Source organism: Pinus tabuliformis, chromosome X (assembly GCF_031772625.1).
Source record: "Pinus tabuliformis cultivar Carrire ecotype Pingquan chromosome X, CPIR1, whole genome shotgun sequence".
NCBI classification, from domain to species: domain Eukaryota; kingdom Viridiplantae; phylum Streptophyta; class Pinopsida; order Pinales; family Pinaceae; genus Pinus; species Pinus tabuliformis.
Genome location: NC_142308.1, coordinates 41047108 through 41062709, shown reverse-complemented (window position 1 = coordinate 41062709; position 15602 = coordinate 41047108). Strand labels below are relative to the sequence as shown.

Sequence of the window (15602 nt, the reverse complement as noted above, 5' to 3'; positions counted from 1 at the left end):
TTTTATGTTAAAATAAAAATAACTTTAAACTAAAAAATTAAAAACTAAAAGTCTAAATTATTTTTATTTTTATTTATTTGTGTTGGGTAGTTAAAGTAAATTTTATTTGGTCAAGTTATTAGTGGTTTGTGAGCTCAATCACAGTATTGAATCATGGTATTCATGTGGAATATAACCTATTTAGAGGGGAAATTGGACCAACCTAATCCATCTTAAAAATGGATCTACCAAGCACTGAGAGGGATCAAAACTCTTGATATGTGAACCTCTTTACAGTGAAAAATATTTGATCCATCTAGACCCTTCTTATATCAGGATTTAAGGTAGATCTAGACTTGTATTATTAACTCATTTATATTATTAAATCATTAATTTTTTTTAACTTTTAACCTCTGTTTAAATTATTAATAATATGACTGTTATTAATTTGTTAATATTATTAAATTATTAATATTTATTTGGAAGGGAAAAAACACATAAAAACTTCTAAACAAATTTTAGTCTTTGATTTGTGTGTATTGCTAAGAATATTCTAGAATATTATATCGTAGTTAAATCCCTACCATACACCTAATAATTATTGATAATTAAATTAAAATTCTAAGAGGGCTATTCCAAAATAAACATGCCTCCTACTACTACTACTACTACTACTAATTATTATTATTATTATTATTATTATAAAAAATTAATATATAAGTTAAACATATTGGATATTTACCTCATTTTAGCATGGAGATTCTTATTCTATTACAATATTATAGGCCAATATCATAGCTTATCAATACCAGATGCCCAAAAAAATATAACTCACTTCATATGACACTTGCTCATATGGCATTTTTTAGTTAATCAATTTAATTAAAAAGACAAAAAATTAATAACAACTTTAGAGATAAATCTCAACCTTTGATTAGTGTATATTTGGAAGTTAAATCTCCACCATATACGCAATAATTATTAATAATTAAATTAAAATTATAGAACTCTTATTTCAAAAGAAACATATATGATAAAAACCAAATTCAAAATAAACACACTTATTGACATAATGAATAAAACATTTTTTTAAATTATCCATAAGAAATTATGTTATCTCACTCATAAGAATGGATGGCCCTTAAATAAATAAATATTTATGGATTTAATAAATAAATGTTTATGGATATAAGATTAATATTTATTTATTTTTAAATTAATTTAACTAAGGTTAGAAATAAATATTCGGTATGTTAAATTAAGTTAAGTAAGATGATTAGAACTAAATATTTGGCAAATTAAATTAAGAAAGATGATTAGAAATAAATATTTGTATACCAACTAATATACCAATTAAATTTTGATTTAAAAATAAAAAAATAATTATATAAAAGTGTGTCAAGTTCACCCTTCGAAATCAAATGCAATAGCTTTTACGATATTCCTTGGCAAGTCAATGTGGCAAATAATTCCAAAAGCTTAGTAAAAACGCATCCATGAAAAAACAAAAACACGTGATAATATTAAAAGAATTTTATAAAAGTTTAAATAAATTGATGTTTCATTATACATTTTTAAAATATAATTAACAAGTACTATAATTTTTTATATGTTAAAAATATTTATCTATTTTATTTAATTGCATATAAGGGTTAATCAGAAAGCAAGGTTAGTATGGGAAAGTAGGGACAAAAACTCAATTGTGAGTCTTGCATGTCAAGAAAAATAGCAATCAAGTCATACCGAGGGTTACATAAGATTAGTTTGTTGGAACTCGAGAGGTTACCCATGGAGACAAGGACTTAGGTTAGGGATTATTGCAAAAGATAGAGACAAAATTTGCGTCATAGAAACACATGATCATGAAGGGTGAAAAACACCTTTGTTTGAACGATACTAGAAGATGGCAGTGTGGAACAACGAAAAAGGGAATTGCAAAGGACACGGGGGTATCATGGTATTAGTGAGGGAAAAAAAATGTTGTCTCATTCAACTAGAAAATTAAGACTCAAATAAATAATTCATATGTTATAAAATATCAGAAAATGAAAGCACATCAGAATTGTAGCATGATATTTTGCACCTTAAGTTTCAAAAATCTACAAAAGTAGAGGGCTTGACCACAAAGACCGCTTTGTAGCCTTAAAAGCATATATTGCAACATATTCTCGACTAGGTGGAGTCCTTATAATGAGTGATTTTAATGCTAGGACTGCAAGTGAGCAACCTAGCCTTCTTTTTTGTAAAGACGATTGTGACTGTATTATGCTTAGAGGAGTAATCATCAATGGGAAAGAATTTCAGAGGACAAGGGCTACAATCTCTTTGGTGAACAATTGCTTAGGAAATGTGGACTTTCGATTTAGTAATTTGTAATGACTTGACTAGATGGGCAAAGTCTGGTAATTTCACTTGGAATACTTACTATGGAGCAAGTGTAGTAGATTACGTAATTTGCTCGCATGGTTTTTGTGAGAAAATGGAGGAAATTTTGATTGGAGATCAGCTTTGCGACTTAAAACCATATCACAAACCAATTTATTTAAGTTTCTCTTAGACTGGAAAGAAGCAAATAGAGTAAAAAACTCAGTGTGTTCAACAAAATCTACCAAAGGGAAGAATTATTTTGACTCCAAAAAATTGTAATACCTTCAAAATGATGCTAGAGAGGATCTTCGAGAAGGAGAAAATATCAATTCATGACCTTCATAGTCACAAATTAACACATTTAATTCAAAATGCATTTTCTAAGTGAAAAAGATCAAAAATTAACAAGTCTAAAAAAAAATTGCTTTCTGATTAATGCTTGGTTTGACGAGGAATGAAAAAAGCCAAGGAGAACGTGGAAAGGGTCAAACAAGGATAACATAAAAATCAAAGCTTACAAGTATATATTAAGAAATTAAAAGGAGGATTTCATGGTTTCAAGGAGGGCAGAACTAATATTCCTTGGGAAAAATAATCCCGAATTATTTTGTAAGTAGCTCCAATAGAGAAAGATGCAAACTAAAAATAGTATTACAACTTCTAAATGGTTTGAATATGCAAGACACCTCTACAAGAAGGATCCCAAGGTTGACCCCCCCCCCCTTGGTCAACAATGATACTGAACTCTTCACAGTGTAAGAGGTAGAGATGGGTATCAAGAAGTTGGGTGTTGGAAAATCAAAAGACTTAGCTAGACTCCAAGTAGAGTATCTAAAGTGGGGCTCAAAGATTCTTGCACCTCACATTACAAAAAATTTCAACAACATCATACAATAGGGGTTCCCCACAGATTGGACAACTAGCTTGAAAATACCTCTTTTCAAGAGTGGTGACATCAATAATCCCTCCAATTATAGGACCATAATGATTAACTATTTGTTTGCAAATTTATTTGGAAGCATGCAAGAAATTAAAATTAGCAAGTGGGCAGAAGAAAGAGATAAGTGTGCTACAGCGCAAGTAGGTTTCAGACCTAAACATTCCACGGTTGACAATTGAATAACTATAAGGCACATCAATGAAAAGGTTTGGGAGAAAAAGGAAGAAGTCTTTTGTTGCTTTGTTGATTTCAGAAAAGTGTTTGACACAGTTCCTAGAGATAAGCTTTACCACAGAATGGAGGAACTTGGGGTTCCTAAACATTTGAGAACAGTTGTGCATATGCTGTATGAAGAGGTCAAAGTAAAAATTAGAACTTCAGTAGGCATATCGAAAAGTTTCAGAAGCGTTATCAGGGTTAGGCAAGTTTTCCCACTGTCTCCTACCCTTTTTGGTTTATATAGTGACAAGCTTGAGGAGTGGGTAAATTCACAAGGGGGTGGTGGTATCTATTTGGGAAAATTTGCTATAAGACTTAATTTGTATGTAGATGATCTTATTTTGATTGCTAAACTTGCTCTTGTTATGCAAGAGAATTTACTATCTCTTGAGAACTTTTGTAGAAGGGTGGGGATGCAAGTCAATATCAGCAAAACGAAAGTAGTGTTTTTCTCTTAAAAAAGGAAACATAATCAACATAAGTTCTAATTTGAAGGAAACATTATGGAAGAAGTTACGGATAACAAATACCTAAGAATTGACATAAAAAAAAATCTAAGCTGGGGTGGATGTAGAAATAAAAGAACTTTGGGGGGTTGGAAAGAATTTTATGCTTTTCAAAATTTGTGTAGAGAGGCACCATTATGGGACTCGAAAACCACTCAAACTCTTTTTGGGCTTCTAGTGATTCTGGTGATTCTCTATGGTTGTAAATTATTGACTAGTAGTACATCCGACATGCAGTGAAAACAAATTGAGAAAATTTAGAAGTGTTTGATTAGAAACAAATTAAAAATTAAAAATCCAGTTCCTTATGCTATCTTGTTAAGTGAAACAGGGGTTGCTCCTATTGAAGAAATTTCTATGGGGTGAGTCATAAGGTATTTAAAAAAAATTGAGCAAAATGTAAGAGGGCAGATGGCCTAAGGTTTTCTTTAATGACATATTGTGCAAAAGAAAAAATGCTTGGATGCATAAAAATAACAAATGGTTTAGTAAATGGGGTATTTTCTTGAATACGTGTCCCATAAACAATGAAGAGATAAAATCTTTTGTTATGGATAAGTACCACAAGCGTACTTGGGATAAGGAGTGTGGGAGAAAGAAAAATTACTATATTGAAGTGTTTAATCCCACTCGTAATCATCAACAAAAAGCATACATATAGGCCAATATTTATTAGAGAACCAAAATTCTTATTGCTTAGTCAGTGGCTAATTCTCATCAACCCCGTTGTAAAACTAGCACTAGAAAAGGACAAAAGAAGTGTGGGAGGAAAGAGTATACATTTTTGTTCTTTCATAAAAGTGGAAACATAGAAGCATTTCATTTTAGAGTGTGAGGCCTTCAGAGACAACAGGGAAAGTTATGCATATATTCTAGCAACTAGCCCTTGGGATAATCTATTTAGTGAGGGGTTGGTTGAGAAGCTAGGAGCATTTATTTTGAGGCTTCATAAGAAAAAGGTTGAGTACATCAACCAGGTGAAAAAGTAATCTATCCCATATACTATCTTTAGCCTCCTGGATGTTAACATAATTTTCTTTCTTTCTTTTATATTCAATTTGGGAATGGATGTATAAATTGTGGGTAAAAATATTAGTTATAATTGAAAGTGGGTTGTAATTTATTTTATTAAGATTATGTGTTCCTCTTCATCATGCATATATATATATATATATATATATATATATATATATATATATATATATATATATATATATATATATATATAGATATATAGAGAGAGAGATAGATATAGAATAATCTTGTTTAATTATATTTTTATTTATTTAGTTTTTATTACATAATTTTAATTAATTTTTTTTTTTTTTACCTCTATCTGCACTCTTTAATTTCAATATGCACCTAAGTAATACAAATATTATTAAAAAAAAATAATCCCTCACAATTTTATCAACTTGTAAATCACTTTGGACTAGTTAAAACATTGCAATAATTGACCCCTAAAAATATTTTATTGCATTAGCATATCCTGAATGGGATTTCACTTTGCATCATATTCCTCTCTTATTCTTTAGCAATTAACGATGTTGGCCACCGTTGTGAAACTTATTGGGGCAGTCCGTGTATAAATCAAATCACACCCAGATATACCTAAGTCTAGTTTGTTGGAACTGTAGAGGTCACCCTTGGAGGAGGGAACCTAGGATAGGGCATATTACAGAAGGTAGAGACATAATTTGTCTCACAGAAACTCATGAACATGATGGTTGTAAAACTCCTATGTTTTATGGTTATTTGAAATTAGTAGGTTGTAATGAGGTAGTAGAAAATGGCAAAGGGTATGGAGGAATACTAGCTTTAGTCAAAGAAAAAGAAGGTCATCACATTGAGTTAGTGAAAGAAGATACAAATAAACAATATTTATGGTTCAAAATAATAGAGAATGAGAACTACATAAGAATTGCAACATGCTAGTTCACACATCAAGTCTAAAAAACTTACAAAAATAAAGGGTTAGATAGAAAAGACCCATATGAAGCTTTAAAGCAAGATATTGATATATATTCTCAGCATGGAGAATTTATTTTAGTGGGAGATTTCAATGCTAGAACAACAAATATACAAGCTACTATTTTTTGCTGCAAAGAGGATGACAATCCTATCTCGTTCATTGAACATGAGAATCCCTAATGGTTGAAATGTCCAGAGGATTATAAAGTTAGCAATCATTTTAGAGAGGATTTGCTCACGTTGTGTGGTTATTTCAACTTAAATATTTGCAATGGTCTTGAGATATGGAAAATGCCTTGGAAATTCACTTGCAACACATACAATGGGGCAAGTGTTGTTGACTATGTTATTTGTTCACAAATATTAATAGAAAGGATAGATGAAGTTAAGATTGGAGAGAATATGTGGGATTTAAAAGAAAACCATAGCCCAATTTATATATAGCTATATTGGTTAGAAGAAAGGAAACATAGGAGGAAAACCCTATAAAGAAATTATCTACAAACAAATTCTTAAAAATAGAAAATATACAATGGTGAGAAACACAAAACAAATACACAGAGATTTTCCCTTGGATCCGCAAATCTGGACTATCATATTGATTATTCAGAATATTCATTTCAATGTCACAATATATGTATATACATGCCGAATCATTCGTAAACCCCAATCCATTAACCATGGATTAAAACATAATCATAGTTCCCTTAACTGGATCTACAAAATACCATGGGCAAAAAACCATCATGCCCAAAAACCATGTGTGAATCCCATGCGCAAAACCATAGGTAGTTCCTCCCACCTAATAGAGGGTCCAAGCAAGTTTTAGGTCAAAATATTCTATAGTAGATCATGGTATCACATTGAGACACATTATTGAAAAGGTTTTTGGGGGGAAAAGAAGAAGTATTTTGTTGCTTTGTTGACTTCAAAAAGGAATTCAACATGGTCCATAGAGATAAGTTGTGGACTAGAATGGAAGAACTTGAAATTCCTTTGCATTATAGAGCCATTGTCCGTAGACTTTATGAAGAGGTGAAATTCAAAATTAGAACTTCAGTAGGAATTTTAGAAATCTTTAGAAGTGACATCAAGAATCAAGCAAGACTGTCCTTTATCCCCTACTCTTTTTGGTTCATATATTGATAAATTGGAAGAGTGGCTAAATCTGCAAGGTGGGGATAGTGTTCGGTTGGGGGAGTTTGTGATAAAAAATCTTTTATATGCTTATGACCCTCTATTGATTTCTAAATTGGCCCAGTGATTGCATATTCACCTATATGCCCTCGATAATTTTTGTAAAGCAGTGCGGATGCAAGTCAATACCAACAAGACGAAAATAATGATTTTTGCAAATAAAAAGAAGTAGAGCCAACATACGTTCTTCTTTGAAGGAAACATTCTTGAAGAAGTAAATGAATAAAAGTACCTCGGGATTGGTTTCAACAACACGCTTAATTGGGATTACTATAGAAAGAAGAAAGTTTTAGGAGGGTGGAAAGAATTATATTCTCTTCAAAACAGATGTAGAGAGGCAGAGTTATGGGATTGGAAAATGATTAAAGTTAATTTTGGGCTCCTATTTTGTCAAATGATATTATATGGGTGTAAATTGTGGGCTAGTAACATCCATGTCTCAAAATGGAAGAAAATTGAGAAAATCCAAAAACGCTTGATCATGAGCAAATTTAAAATAAAATGTTTGGTTCCTTATGAGATAACATTGATTGAAATAGGAGAAACTCCCATTGAAGCAATTTCCATGGTGTGTCTCATAAGGCACCTATAAAGAATTGAGCAAATGAGAGAAGGTAGATGACCTAAAGTTACCTTCAATGAAGGAATGAGTGAAAGAAATAAATCATGGATGAAACAAAACAAAAAATGGATGAAAAAATGGAATATTTACCTCAATACATGTCCGAGAAATAGCAAGGAGTTAAAGAATTTTTTTATGGAGAAGTTTCATAAGCGTATATGGGGAAACGAGTTAGGTAGAAAGAAGAAGTATTTTCTTTAGGAATTCATTGCCCCACTTGTGATATCAAACAAAAAGAGTACATTGGAGCTAGCATTCCATGGAGAGCAAACATTCTTATTTCTGAATTATTAACTAACTCGCATCAACTACGGTGCGAAGTAGGTCGGTAGAAAAGACCTAAAGAAGCTTGGGAAGAACAAGTGTCTACTTTTGGCACTTCTGGGGTAGTGGAATTGGAAGAACATTTCATTTTGGAATGTGATGGTTTCAGAGACATCAAATACAATTATAGTGGTATGTTAAGTTCATTTCCTTGGCACTGTCTTTTCAGTGAGGGGATTGTTAGAAGGTTGAGTCAACTCTTCATTAATTTGAGTAATAAAAGGATTGAATTGCAAAAGGTGAAAATAGGGAAGCTAGTGGTCACATAGTCTATTTTTAGTGTTTTGGACATTAAAATTTCATTCATTCATCCAATGTGATCATCATAAAGTCAATATATAATAAAAAGAGCACGTAGAGACGGGAATCCACATAGCGATCATGGAAAGATTGATGATGCCTTTGTTAGGCCTAAATAGAGCCATTATATTCACCATTCAAAGCATAAACTTGTGATATAAAAAATTTACTTTACAGTCACGTGTATAACATGTAGGTAATTTTTTAATAAGGAACAAACTATTATGACATATGGGAAGCACATATTTTTGTTACACAGCTTTGCAAGGCCTCTCTTTCTGCTACTCTAGTTTAAATCATTATATGGATTAATATATAATTTTTTTTAGATCTCTACACCTTCCTCTTTAATTAACTCGTAGAAAAAAATTTGAATTTCACACAATTTTAACACACACAAACAATACACGATGATGTTCTTTTCTATTGATCACACAAACTTGATTGATTACAATGAAACCAATGTGGGGTATTTATGTTATTTAACTAGTGGCTCAACTAATGCTTACTATGACTTACTTCAACATCCAAACAAACACTAAATTTGACTTTCCTAAATATAAGACTAAACTCGAACTACCTCAAACTAGCTCAAATAAACTCACACTCTAAATCTAGACTACATTTCATGCAAGAATAAGTAACTATTTTTACCACTCCCCTTTATTACGACCACTAAACTAAGACATGACTCATCACAACTCAAACATTCTTTTCGATTTAAGTCTCCGCTAGGATTACAACACCTAAGTTTCTTCTATGAAACTCAAATACATCTTTAATTAATGTATTATTGAATATACCAGTCAATTGATCACTCGATTTACAAGGCTTTAAATAAAATTCCCTATTGGTCACAAGTAATCTAATAAAATAATACCTTGTATCAATATGTTTTCTCTTTTGATGGAACACACTATGCTTGGATAGTGCAATGGTTGAGGTGTTGCCACAATAGATTATCGTTGATCCTTCCTGTTTCTACTAAAGTCCATCCAAAAGTCTTTGTGACCATACTACTTTGCATGTTGTTGATGTCATTGTTACATATTCTTCTTATGTTGATGAAAGTGTCACAATAGGTTGCTTCTTAAATTCCCATGATATCACACTCGAACCAAGATGAAACACATAACCAAAAACTATTTTCCTATCATCCAAACTTCCTGTAAAATCATTATCAATATAAAAACCAAATGTTTATTTTCTATGATTTCATACAACATGCCACAATTTGTAGCTTCTGCTATGTATCTCAAAATCATTTTTCAATCTTTCCAATGTGAGTCTTTTTGAGACCCCATAAATCTATAAATTAGACTAACTCCTTGCATAATTTCTCGTCTTGTAGCTATGAGGTACACAAATCTTCCAACCAATCTTTTGAATAGATTTGGATTGACATTTGATCCTTCATCATCCTTACTTAACTTTGTACCTATCACTACTGGTGTACAATTTGGTTTATAACTTTCCATTTTGAATATTTTTAGCAATTCTTTCACATACTTATTTTTAAAAGTAAAAATTTCTTTAAAAATCAATTCATCAGTTGATGGCATCACTTCTATCCCATGAGGCAAGGATAGATATAAATAAGGATTACTCCTTAGAAACCACTTTTAAAAGTTAGGTTTCTATCTCAAGAGATAGAGGATGAGGCAGAGGTTGATCAATAGGAAGAGGACAAAGTGGAAGAAATAGTGGTTAGAGAGATGTCAAACAATAGAGAGAACAAGAAATTAGAAGCACCAGTAGAAGATTCAACAACATTTAAAGAGTCGACAAATCAAAGATAATATGTTATTATTTCAATAAAACTGGTCACTATGCACGTCATTGCACGATGAGAATAATTGATTAACGAAATCAAAGAGCTAATGTAACCACAGAAAATAGTGACTCCATGTTCCTAGCTTTCTATACCATACATAAAACTTTTTATAATGTTTGGTTGTTAGACAATGGTTGCAGTAACCACTTGATTGGATACAAGAATATGGTTGCAAATTTGGATCAATTGGTCAAGACAAAGTTAAAATTGGGGATTGAAAATATTGTGAATGTAGATGGGAAATAAGTGGTTAACATTTTGACTAAGCAGGGAGAGTTGAAAACAATTTCAGATGTATATTATGTTCTTGGTTTAAAACATAATCTAATAAGTATTGGTCAATTAATGGAAAAAGGATATAAATTTATTTTTTGAGGGACAAGATTATGTTATATATGACAAGCCTCCAAGCAAGTAGCTAATAGCAAAAGTGCAGATGGCAAGGAACAAATTGTTCCCTCTAATCATGAACTATAAAAGTTAGGCTACTTCTTTTATAGTTTCATGTTATGATGATTATTGGTTACTTCACCTTCGGTTTGTACATTTTCATTTATGCGGTTTGATATCATTGCAGTAGAAATCGATGGTTAGAGGATTACATCCCATAAAAGAACCCTCTAGTACTTGTGAATGTTGTATCTTGGGAAAGAAACATTGTGAAAGTTTTCCAAAAGAAGATGCATATAGAGAAAAACAACCACTAGAGATATTTCATACAGATTTATGTGGACCCATGTAGACATAGTTGATTGGTGGAAGTTGTTACTTCCTCACATTTATTAAAGATTTCAGCAAAAAGACATGGATCTATTTTTTGAAGTAGAGGTTTGAAACTTTTGAATAGTTAAAAGAATCCAAAGCCCTAGTAAAGAACCAGAGTAATCATTACATCAAAGTATCGAGATCACATTGTGGTGGAGAATATGATTTGAAGTCATTTTATTCTTCCTAAAAGCAATAAGGAATCATAAGGTAGTTTACAACCAGATACACACTCCTACCAAATGGTGTAGTGCAAAGAAAGAACAAAATAATTATGAACATGGAAAGAAGCATGTTGAAAGGACGAAACTTATCAAATGAGTACTTGGCAGAAGTAGTTGCAAGTGTTTTTATGTGATAAGCATATCTCTTACAAAGAACATGATGAAAAAAGTTCCATTAGAAGAATGGTTAGGTATGCCTTGTAGTGCATCTAATATTAGAGTGTTTGGACGTGTAGCATATGCATGTGTACCTAGAGAGGTAAAAGGAAAGTTAGATGATACAAGTGAAAAGTGTATATTTACTGGTTATAGTGAGCATTCTAAATCATATAAAATATATAATCCTATCACCAAAAACACTATAATCAATAGATATGTTGTGTTCAAAGAACAAGAGTCGTGGAATGGGAGTGTAGAAAAAACAGTTGATGCAAGAGTACCACTCTTAGAAGAATAGGATGTAATAGAAAATGAGAAGCAAATATCACAAGAGAAGAAACCAAATAGAGTCATGCCATCAAGGACTCCAAGATTTTTAGAACAACATGGCTCTACAAGAAGATCAATAGATCGATATACTCCCAATTACCAATTGTGTGATGAATCAAGGAATGTTAAGTGTAAAATGAGAAGTTTACAAGATTTTTATGATGATTTGGATGTTTATTCAAAATTTCAATTATTGTCATTTCAACCTTCAACATTTGAAGAATATATCAAAGATGATAATTGGGTGCAAGCTATGAATGAAGTAATACAATCTATAGAGAAGAATGATACTTGGGATTTGGTTGAGTTACCAAAAGATAAAAAATATCATTGGTGAGAAATGGGTGTACAAGATGAAGTTGAATAAAAAAGGAGAGATTGGTAGATTTAAACCAAGGCTTGTAGCAAGAGGGTTCTCACAATAGTTAGGAATAGACTTTGGAGAAACATTTGCTCCAATAGCTAGATTGGATACTATAAGAGAAGTCTTAGAAACAACAACTCACAATAAGTGGAAAGTGTATTAGATGGATGTGAAATCAACCTTATTGAATGGAATTCTTGAATAAAATATATGTGAAACAACATCTAGGTTATGAAGTTGAGGGCCATGAAGATAAAGTTTACAGATTGAAGAAAACACTCTATGGACTCAAGCAAGAGCCAAGAGATTGGTATAGCAGAATTGACAATTATATGATCAAGAATGGGATTTTCAGAAGCAACATTTAATGAAACTTATGCACAAAGGTAAATGAGCATGGTAAAATCTTGATTGTATGTTTGTATGTGGATGAAATGATTTATACTAGTGATTTTGAACTAGATCAGTTTCAATTTGCGATGAAGAAAGAATTTGAAATGACAGATCTTGGTCTTATAAAAAAAATCTTGGCATAGAAGTTGAGGAATTAGAGAAACAAATTTTTACTTTTGAAAATAAGTATGTGAAAGAATTGCTAAAAATATTCAAAATGGAAAGTTATAAACCTAATCCTACACCACTAGTGACAGGTACAAAGTTAAGTTAGGATGATGAAGGATCAAATGCCAATCCAACTCTATTCAAAATATTGGTTGGAAGATTTGTGTATCTCATACCTTGATAGCTCATAGCCAAAGTCTCCCATGATGTCTTTACAGAAGATGTGGTCATAATTTTATAGAATATTGCTTCATCCACTTCTTGTTGGATAATTTACAATGTGTGTGCATTCATCTTTTTGTTTATCCTTAATTTCTCCCTTTGTGCATTAGTGAGGGTTGTTTCTACATATTCATCCTCATGTTCTAAAAATCCAATCCCGATGTAGTCCCAAACATCATGATCCTTTCACATCGTCTCCATTATAATGGCCCAAATATCATAGTGCTTCCTTGTAAATGGTGGCAATTTCTACGGGAAGCTTGTTGAAGCCATATCTTCTACCTTTAATATTCAAAGAATATATCCAAAAAAACCCTAAACATCTTCTTTTTATAAACTCCTTCTTTATATATTTATTAAAAATAACTTCTACAAAAAATGAATAAATAAAATAATATAAAAACACACAAAAACGGACACCTTTTCAAAAAAATCCTTTTAAAATATTTACAAATCCCTTTCGTAGACCTTTCAATAAAACCATTGTATGAAATTTTATAATCCCTTTTTTATATTCTTTATAATAATAAGAAAGTCTGAGAAAAAAAGAAAAAGTCTCACATATTCATAAACAACTCAAAAAGACATGAGTATGAACTTGCTCTTTAAACATTTGGATCCTTTTAAAATATTTCTTACGATTTACTTAATGCGGCTTGACTTAATGAGACACTAATTTCAAAATTTCAAGCTAGCTCTTTTTTCTTTAACCTATGGTGCATATTCAGAGACTAGGGTCTATGGCAAAAAATCATGGCTGCAAAATTTTTACGTAATAGTGGATTGGAGGAATGGATTAGCAATGGTGTTCCAACCACTACATGCATGTCTAAAACTTTGAGAATCCTACAGAACGTAGTCCCTTGGATTTGCAGTAACCTTGTTCAAGCTGTTGGTAATGGATTACAGGTCAATGTAGGGATGGATACCATCAAAGGCATGCCCGAAAGCCCCCATATATCTACTCCCATCATCACCTCCCAGCTGGGATACTCCTCTTTGGATATCATTGTGAGGGGCTCTTAGATGAAATTTCCTCCCCAAATATGGCCACATTCCTTGGAAATTGGCATCCCTGAATATTCGACTGTTGAATGGAAATATTATTGAAACAACCTTTTCTAGGTTGGAATCATGTTATGCTCTTGTCTAGATTATTTGGTTTGGGGCAGTCATTTAATGGATGGAATAATTTCAGCCATAGAAGTATATGAAGCATCATATCAGCTCCTCCAATTCTACCATTTCCCAAGCTCACTGCATAATTGTGTTCCTAGGATGTTCCTCTCAAGATTATATGTTTCACTTAGCTTATCTTGCACAATCGTATTTTGACCTAGGACACACTCATGAAGAGAGGATTTTTGGGTCCTGGTAATTGCGCTCACTACAAATTTACATTGAAGACTATACTCACCTCTTCATTCACTTCCCTTTTGCACAGGACATCTGGAAGAAAGTATCCTCTCAATTGGGGACCCACCTCAATGGTGATGGCTCCTCCATAGTAGATTGGCTTTGCTCTTGAGGCTTCCAATCAAAAGAGCATCGTGTTGTTCCCCTATACGTCTATTGGGACATTTAGCGCTCTCGCAATGAGTACATCTTTGAAGAGACTCCTCATAATCCGAATTTGACTACACTTTGCATCACTAATCACTTTCAAGAGATTTACCTCTTGTTTCCTAAAGAATCTACCAAGTCCATCACTCATGCTGACTTTTCCAATATCTTCCCAATTTATATTTTTCAGAGAGCTTCCACCAGTGGGAGATGCGGATGCGGTCTCTCCCTTCATATAAATTCAGTTTTGTCCTATCAATTTAGGTGGTTTTCCATCTTGGGAGACAACAACAGAGAAAAAAAGCTTGCCTTATGGGGAGCCTTGTAGGTGGCTCAATGGATAAATGTTGATTGCATTATGGTTGTTAGAGCCTTGTCTTCTACGATCAGATGGATTCGGGATCATAATGCCTTACAGATCTCCTCACTTTTCAACTAGATGCAACAAATTTCGGGCCTAAAGCACCTCTTATCAAAGATCTCCTTCCAACATGTCTTTCGGGAGAAAAAATATGAAGTTGATGCACTTTCCAAGCATGCTCTATCCCTTCTGCATGGGCAGATTCATTATGAATTACATTCTACGGGGATCTCCCTTTTCTTGGGTTCTTTTGATTTTTTTTAATCTCTTTGCAGGTCCTCTACGTGTCTCTAGGTGCCTTGTATTGCTAATTTTCCATTTTTGATCTTCTGTAATCTGTCTCATTAATTAGAATCAGCTCTTTCTGGGCCATTTCTCAATTTGTGTGTGTCATCCTTGCACAGGGGCCATGCTAATCTTCTCTATATCGTTCCAATTTTATCGGATGTCTCCGAAGAGACAGACTCAGCTCTTTCAGATCCATGTATATGCTCTATTTCCATATGCGGCTACAAGCAACATTCTTGGAAATTCTATGCCAGACTCTGCTCTACATTTAGGATATTCTCATCAAGGGTATATGCTCTATAATGTGAACAAGATCTTCGACAATGTATAACATTTCCTTTCAATAAAAATGTTACAGTTTTTTTCTCTTGAAATAAAGGGACATTATAGTATCATGTTTCCCACATCATGGAAGCCTGCATTATTCCATTTATTCACTTTTCTAGAAAATAACCTCATGTGCATGAAAATTCACCTAAATTTTTGATTTGTAGCACCACTTGCCT

At 32.5% G+C, this 15602-nt stretch overlaps 1 non-coding gene across 1 annotated transcript; it reads right to left on the bottom strand.

Annotated features, from left to right (window-relative positions):
* Nucleotides 1-15166: 15166 nt before the first annotated feature.
* LOC149138239 (U6 spliceosomal RNA) lies at nucleotides 15167-15269 on the bottom strand. Its single transcript, XR_016265422.1, has one exon. It is a non-coding gene; the product is annotated as a U6 spliceosomal RNA (small nuclear RNA).
* Nucleotides 15270-15602: the final 333 nt, after the last annotated feature.